The sequence below is a fragment of the Leptonychotes weddellii genome, chromosome 13 (genome assembly GCF_054177405.1).
Source record: "Leptonychotes weddellii isolate Sample4059 chromosome 13, ASM5417740v2, whole genome shotgun sequence".
In the NCBI taxonomy this organism is placed as follows: domain Eukaryota; kingdom Metazoa; phylum Chordata; class Mammalia; order Carnivora; family Phocidae; genus Leptonychotes; species Leptonychotes weddellii.
In genome coordinates this window covers 42413650-42422446 of record NC_138381.1, presented here as the reverse complement: position 1 = coordinate 42422446, position 8797 = coordinate 42413650, and the positions used below count along the sequence as shown (strand labels likewise).

Here is an 8797-nt window from a genome sequence, read left to right as displayed (position 1 = left end):
ATGCTCCCTGTAGCAAGGCCAGGTCCCCATCTCCTGCTCTTTTATGTCCCACGGGCTCAATGTCAAGGACTGGTGTGGACACGGACACCCCCCACCCTCCACTGGGTCTAGGCATTCTCAGACTAGTTTTGGCTCAGGAAACAGACCAGAAAAGGGCACTTGAGTTGTTATTTTCAGTTTGAAAGTAGTCGTTTATTAAATGATGAAATTACAAAAAATAATCATGGTAGATACCTTAGTACATCCTTCTAATAATCCTATTGATCTGGTCTTCCCTGTGGCCAGCATCGCCACCTTCTACAAAATGGGTGGTCTTTTTCTTCATTCCCCCTCATGGAGAAGATAATTTGAAGGGCCATAAGAAGTTGTTTGCTTCTTTGAAACGTTTTCCAATAGTATAGACCTCGTGAATCAGATGCTCCATGCAGATGGTGCCGTGTTTACCAAGAGATCATGCAATCAATGTGTTCTCTGTTAGGGCAATTCCCTTCTTGTTGATTTTGCCATAACCACGCTTGTAGATCAATTCATTCACTGACTTCAGGTCTGGGTCCCCCTCAGGCTATATATGGTTCCACAATCCTCAGCATATTGACTGAAGCCTTGTTGAGCTTAACAAAGGTGCCACTGAGGATCTGGCAAAGGCGAAGATGCTACAACACCTTTTGAACCTTTGGGCTCACACCACTGATGGCCCTGCTCCTGATGACAAATACCAGTGTGGTTTCCACAGGTACATAGAAGTTGCCTGTTTTTCTTGCCATCCTCACCATTCGAATCTCCATTCTGTACATCTGCCTATATTCCTTGTGGTAATGCTCAGCTTTTCATAGATAAGCCTTTCGAAGGCTTCATAGATTGCCTTTCGAAGCATCTTTTTGGGCAAACATCTTTCTCAGACGCTTGAACTTCAACTCTGCGAAATTCCTTTGCTTTTTCTTAAGGGTTTCTGGCTCAGCGGGAATCTTCTTTTTCTTCCCTTCTGCACCCTCCTTGGTTCCAGATGGAAAAGAGGGAGGACACTTGAGTCTTAAGCGCCACTTTTTGTTTTTATTTATTACATTATCCATACTATTACCGAAGTCCTCGCCTGAATCCAAGGGCAATTTATTAAGTACCAGGTCCTTTCCTGACTTTTGTTGGAGCCCGTGGATCTTTATCACACTGTCAATAGAATCTAATACAGTGGGGTCCAACTTTCAGGGGGCCAGTGTGTGATCGAAGTTGAGGTGGTAGTAGTGAGGGACATGGACCATTCTATCCAGCAGTCTGGTGGTGGAAGAGAAAGACAAGGTGATGGGGTTGGGGAGGAGTTTGCAGGGAAGTTTGTTAGAATGAGGGAAGAATTGTGCATATATTTTCAGTTTGAGAGATGGTAAAGAAGGAGAATAAAAATGCATGAGACAGAAGGGGAAATACTTTTTAACCAAGCACCAAAGGTAGGTAGAAAGGAAAGGAATCAGCTGCATAGGAAGAGGAGGAATTCCTGAAGATGAGGGTTAGGGGGAAGAAAGGGTGCCATTTTGGATACCCTTAAGACGTGGAGAGGGCGGCCCTGGGCTCTTCATCAACGATGTGCTCTCTTTTCTTTGTGCGGTAGAAGACTCTTCCCTGAGAGCTGGCTGGGAACCTGAGGGATGTGCCAAAGATGCAGGGAAAGGGAAAAGAGGCCCCAGGGGGACAGAAGTGGAGGGCTGCTGGCCAGGCTGGGCTCAGATGGATTTGCACCCTCTATCTGTGTATTAGTATCATCTTTAAAGCCGTCCACCATGGCTTGGCTTTCAGTCATGCAGTGGGGACCAGTGCTCTATATTACAGAAGGAGGTCTGACACGAAAATTGGAGAGAAGGCAGACTATAGAGAATTCCGCCCGATATATACATGGAATGGGGTGGGGGGACACCAAATGAGATTGTCGAAAAGTTTTCAAAGAACTTTCCAAAAAGCTTTTCTCTGATTTAAGTCAAACAGCATGGAAAATAATAATATGGGGTTCAAGTTCCATTGTCTCTGTTGGGGGTGATGCTTGAAGAAAAAGAAAGTGTGTTCTGTTGTTAGTCATATTTTAATTGGTAACAATGTGAGGCAAAAGTTCAAAACTAAATGCTGGAAATATCTCCCCTCTGGAACATTTAATTAAAATCTGTGGGGGAAAAAGCTTCAAAATGACAGCCAGAGAATAACAACAACAATAGCAAAAGTCCCTGTTAACCCAGACTTGAGGGAGGCAGATGACTTGAAATGAGTCAAATGCATGCGTGTGTGTGTGTGTGTGTGTGTTTGTGTGTGTGTTTAGGGCGGTGTTGGTGGGGGGCTGGAGTGGTTATCTGGCCACTTCTAGCTAAGACTCAGCCTAGCCTGGATGTTCAGCATTATGAGCCCTGCAAAGGTGTTTCACTCTGACTGAAAGTGTGATGTGGACAGAATTCATCTTTGTCATCTGAAGTCTTGCCTTTTGACGGTCTTTCTTACCCTTTGAAGTTCCTGCTTCCAACCCTTAGGAATATCTGGTATCTTCTCCCATGCCTTCACTCAAACAGGATTTGAAATGCATTCACACTAAGGTAAAAATAACTGAAGATAGAAAAGATCAGTTACTTATCTCAGGAGTATTAGCACTTTAATAAGGCAGGTCTTAGGTAAAATAAATGTTACTGAACTCCAAAATAGCATCACACGGATAGGAGCCTATTCTGCTTATTTATAGAAGGCATTTTGAGACCATCCCACACTCCTGCCAGCAAGAAGCCTATGTGGGATAGCTTATAGAATTACTTGAGTCCTAGAGGGATCTTAGAAATTTTAACATGTTGTATTGATTAAGATGATGTCAAAATCACCATAATAAAAACTGGGGGTTATTATAGACGAAATGATCTACGAACTCTTAAGCATTTAACATTCCACTTGACAATTTCTTTTTGTCCTCAAAGGAGAAAATTTGTGCCTTACAGGTGGGGTTCAGGTGTGCATACGTGTATGAGCACATGCACATCTGTGCTCCACATCACTATGTGGCACACATCCCCCCCAAAGTCCCACGCACTCGTGAAGTCGCTCAGTCCTCAAAACCACCCCACGAAGAAGGGACTATTATCTCAACATTATGAAAAAAATAGGGAGCCAAGACATAGAGAACTTGAGTGAGTTGCCCGAGCACACGCAGCATGCCGGTGGTGCAGCTGGGATTTGAACGCCTGGATTTGTCGAGGGTACAGGATCTCGGCTCTAACCACTCTGCAAGCTGGCTTTGAAAAACTTGAGGTGAACTTCACAGAAGCAGTTGTTTCTGAATAGGTGCTGAAGAATGGGGCTTCCAGGTTGGAATGGGGAAGGCAGGGTCTGGTCAGTCTGCCACATGCGTGACCTAGCGTGGTAGAGTTGGTGGAGGCAGTACCTCAGGAAGGTGGGCAGCATCGGCTGGACGTGAAGGGGATAATGCATCCCCATTAGCCCATGGCAGTCTGGGTTCTCATCTGTTTTCCCAGCATAATTGCAAATGGCGCTTGCTTTTACTCTCAAGAGAATTTGAGTTTGGCTGGTGCTAAATGATGCCCTCACCCGTGGAGGCCTGTTCCCGTAGAACCTTGAACAGCCTGCTGCAGAGGTTGCATTTTATTCTGTGGAGTGGAAAAACATGTTTGGTGCCCAGAATTGCTTGGGGGAAAGGACAGGAGTGGCAGAACAGAGACTTGTCCTTAAGGTACTAAAGGACCTACTTTGTAGGATTGTTGAGAAAAATGAAATTAAGTGGGTTGAGAACAGCATGGTATGTATCAAATGCTCAGTACATACTAGTCCTCTTATCCCTCTTTTTTCCCCCTCCTTTTTCTCTTTGTCCTCTTCCTCCTGATTCCACCCTCCTCTTTTCCTCCTCCTTCTCATTTTTCTTCTTCTCTTGGTCATTACTGGGAGCCACAACCAGCCCCGCTTTCTCTTCTGCAAATCCTTCCTCCAATCTTCTCCTGCCTGGCCTCTTTCCTTCATCAGTCAGCAGGGTCTGTGAGCTTTCAGATGGGCAAGTCTAGGGTAAGGATGGTGAACACAGCCTAAGAAATAGAATCCAAGGAGCACCTTGAGGTAGTTGGGAGGTGGGGAGGCAACGTGAAGTGTGAACATTTCCCTAGACCCTGATTTTTGAATTTTAAGAGTTCAGCACACTCAGCTGAAGGCTGTTACATTGGCTGCTTATTCAACCTCATCCTGGCAGTAGGAGGAAAAAAGCCCAACAACCACTGAAAGCCCACATTTTAATGCTCACAGCTGGGAATCTGGTCAGGGTCATGTTACCAATATAAACAGCACAAAGCCGGCAGTCTAATACTAATATCTAATAGATCGAGTATCACACATCAGCATCACACATCAAACACAGACTGCTTTTGAAGCAGATATCAAATAATGTTTCCACTCTTGATTATGCTCCCTTTGTTCTAGGGCAGTAAAAAAAGAAATGAGTGAAGAGTCCCTGGTCACATTATTTGGGGAGTTGGTAACAGCAGGACAAACAGTGAGTAAGGGAAGGGCTGGAAAAATGTTATTATTTATTAAGCACTATCTGTGCACCAGGGACATGGTATAACATTACATTAACCCTGCCAACAGGCTTGTGAGCAGGGATTATTATGCCCATTTTATAGGTGGGGAAGCCATACCCAGAGATGACATAGTTGACCGTCATACCAACACTCAGTACTAGAGCTGGGATCCAGATACAAGCGCTTCATAAGAACAGCCCTGTTTTTGTTTTGTTTTGTTTTGGTTTTTGGGTTTTTTTTTTTTTGCAAGGAATGATACCCTCGTGACATTAAATGTATATCCAGAGATAATTTCATTGTTTCAGGTTCCTGACCTTGGAGCTCCTTATGGCTTATATTCAGTTGTTAGGAGGGACACAGGCACCATGAATGAAAAATGTTGAGAGGAGCCATGTAGCCAGACACGTGTGGCTAAGGTGGGAAACCTGGCAGAAGTCAGATCCTAAGCAAAGTGAATAAGCAAGCCATGAGAGTATAATGGAGACTGATAAGTACTACGGAGAAAAATAAAACAGGAAAGGGTTAGGGAGTTTGGGGAGAAGCTTTATTTTATTTGAAATTAATTAATAGTAGGATTTTAAGTGAAACTCTGGTGTCCCACAGGCTTCTTTCAGGCCTGGAACCTCATGGATGCTGCAGAGTAAAGTGGGTTTGAATTCTGCTTCTACTTGCAAGCTGTCTGACCTTGGGCGATGTGTACAAGCCTTTGTTTCCTCTGCTCTTCCAGGGAGTCAGGGTTCGGTGAGTTACTGCATGGCGGTCCTCAGAGTGCCCGGTGTATGCGGTCTACCTTCGAAGAGCACTGGCCCTCATTACCATTTTTACGATTCCACTTGTCCAGCTCCCCGCAGTGACGTTAGTGGCCCACCCGCAGCTCTGGTTGTTATTCTCTCATGGCTTTAGAAGGGGATATCCCCTCGCCCCGTCATTTGTCCACATTTGGAACTCAGTTGAACTTGACTTTGACTCAGAGCCTCCTCTTCCTTTGTCTTTAATTCTCTGGCTGGTAGGCTCCCCCACTGTGTGTCATGATTATTTCAGAACTTCTCTTCCAGCCATCCTATCTCTCACTCTGCTCTTGGAGCCCACATGTGCAAATATACACACACTCCACAAACACAACACACACCACACGTAAACCATAGGGAATCAGAAAGGAGTTCCCTCAAGTTCTTGCCAGTAGATCTATAAGCACCCCTGAGTCTGTCCATCTCTCTCCTCTTTGCCCCCAGGAAAGTCAGGGGAAGTGTGCCTCCTGCTGAGGACAGTCCTGTCTCTCCCCCCCCGCCCCCCCCCCCCGCACTCGGAATCCCACCTCTTCTTACTTCCGACAAACCTTATACAACTACTTCTCTTATTTTCTTTCCAGGATTATTCCTACATACAAGTTCAATTTAAACAGATCCCCCACTCATCTTTGTCTTCTTGTTTTCCAACAAATGTCTCAGCACCCATGTCAACACTTCACTTCTCCAATCTCCCCGCCTCTCCATTCAGCACTTGATCCCACTGCCCTCGCAAAGTCACCAGTGACTCGCATTTTGCTAATTCCAATGTATACCGTTCAGTAGCGACCAACCTACTTGACCACTCTTTCCTTCCAGAAAAACATGCTTTCCTTGATTCTAGTTTCCTGATCTTCTATTTCTCTGGTTGCTTCTCAGTCCCCTTTGCCAGTTTGTCTTCTCCCTTAGGAAATTTTAATATATTTTTTAATCTGCCCACTTCTCTCTCCCTCCACGGCTACCATCCCAGTCCAAAGCATTGACTTCTTCCACCTTGACTGTTCAATAGGCTTCTGAATACTCTTGGCAGGACTTCTCTTCATATGCCTGCACTGCAGAGACCACCCTCATACCTGCACTCCTTTACTGGCCTCCCTGTTCACCAAGAATAAAATACTGTCATAGTAATGGTCCTTATCATGGCCCAGAAACCTCTGCATGTTCTCCATGGCCTCCCTCTCCAGTTTTGTCTTATACCCTTTATCCCTCATTTTCTGCTCCTGACACACTGGCTTTCTCGTTGTCCCTCAAGTGATCATGTTTTTTTGTTTTGTTTTCGTTTTTGTTTTTTTCCAGCATCAAGACCTTTGGGTGAGCTCATCCTTTGGTCTGAATGTTCCTGCCCCATTCTTTGCTGAACTCCTGCTTATCCTTCAGAAACAAAACTTCCCTAGGAAATTTTCCCAGAACGTCAGAGAACTAGGTCGAGTCTTTCTGTTACAGGCTCTTCTGGTATCTTGTTCTTCTCCTTCATAATAGTTATTACAATTGACCGTTTGTGTCGTTTGGGGTCTAACCTCTCTCTCTGCTGCTTGTTTGTAAGTCCGTGAAGACATATTTAAGTGTCTCCATTTCACCACGGTGCTTGCAGCATCTAGAACAGTACCTGGACCATGTGGAATAAATGAATGAGAGGAAAAACCAACTTTAGTTTTCAAAACCATTATTCCCAAGGTAGACCTGCAAAGCTGTTGTACTTAACATCCGTGTACTTCTAAGAGTTAAACTCAGAGCTCCTGCCTTCCCAATCCCTTCATCATCTCAACTTCCTTTTCCCATTGAGTTCAGGACTCTATCCAGATATCTACCATCACCACCACTTCTTCAAGCCCTGTTTTGAGTGCTTCCTTCCCAAATGTTCTCTGGTTCTCATCTTCCCCATTTCAGCTATTGGTGTCACCATTTCCTTTACTTCTTTAAAGTCAAAACTAGGAAGCTTAAAAAAGAGCATTTAGAGTTCTTTTTAAAAAAGATTTTATTTATTTATTTAGAGAGAGAGCAAGAGAGAGAGCGTGAGTGGGGGGAGGGGCAGAGGAAGAGGGAATGAGGGAATCCCAAGCAGACTCCTGCTGAGGGCAGAGCCCAATGCAGGGTTTGATCTCTCGACCCTAAGATCATGACCTGAGCCAAAATCAAGAATTGGATGCTCAACTGACCAAGCCACCTAGGCACCCCTAGAGTTCTTTTTTTTACTATAAAAGTATTATATGTTCATGGTAGAAATTTGAAAAATATACTTATTTAAAAAAAAACCAAGAAAATAAAAATCGACTGTTTGTCTAACCAGCAAATTGTAACTATTTTGGTATATACTATTTCCAACTTTTTCTATGCATACATATACATTATTTTAAAAGTGTGGCTGGGTTCTGCCTTCTTTTAAGTTAACATTTTTATTATGGGAATTTTCAAATAGAACTATATAATTAATACTTATTAACATTTTGTCATTTTTGTTTTATCTAATTGTCTTTATTTTTGAGTACTGTAAAGCAAATTCCCTATAACACTCCTGTATGTATCCCTAACAATAAAAGCTTTTTAAAACCATAACTAAACTGTCATTATCATACCTAACAAAATTAACAATAAATACTCAATTTCATGGTATAATTAGATCATGTTTGGTTTTCTCTGATTGTATCAAAAATATCTTTTTACAGTTAGCTTGTATGAATTAGAATCCAAAATCTACATATTATTTATATACACAGATTTTTAAAAATTAAGAACATATCTTGCAAGTTGTTTATAATCTGCTTTTTTAACTTAAGAATATGTTATGCACATTTTCCCATGTATTAAAGATTTTTCTTCACTGATTCTAATGTCTATATAATATTCCATACTTTTTATATCCAACATCTTATTATTGGACATGTAGATTATTTTCAATTATATCACTTATGACTAAGGCTTTGATGTATATACATGAGACATGACTCATGAAAAGTAGAGAAAACCTAAGCCCAAGATGAATAAAAATATTTATAATATTTTTGATATTGCCAAATTGCTCTCCAGAAAGGATATACCATTTACCTTCCCATATACAGTGTATTCCCTGCAAACACTAGGTATTATAATTGAACAATTATCATTATTTTTGCCCAAATCAATAGGCAAAAATAATATCTTTGGTTTTTTTTTTTAATTTTGCATACCTTAGTGTGGTTAAATATGGCTTCACATGTTCAATAGACTTTTAGATTTCTGTGGAAATTTTCCTATTCATGTTCTTTGTCCATTTTTCTAATTTGTTCTATTTTACTATTGATTTGTGAGGCTTTCTTTTCCTTTTTATTTTTTTTTTGGTAAATTTTACCAAGGTTATGCTATGAATGTTGCAAGTATTGTGTTTTGGAGTTTGCTGTTTGCCCTTCTAGACTTATGTTTTATTTTATCCTGTCCTACATATCCTTAGCCGATCCTAATTTATAATTTCTCAATGTGTCAATTCCTCTTTCAAATCAC

General features: G+C 42.0%; 1 pseudogene; it reads right to left on the bottom strand.

Moving 5' to 3' along the window:
• Nucleotides 1-235: 235 nt before the first annotated feature.
• On the bottom strand, nt 236-1070 carry LOC102742224 (large ribosomal subunit protein uL30 pseudogene; annotated as a pseudogene).
• Nucleotides 1071-8797: the final 7727 nt, after the last annotated feature.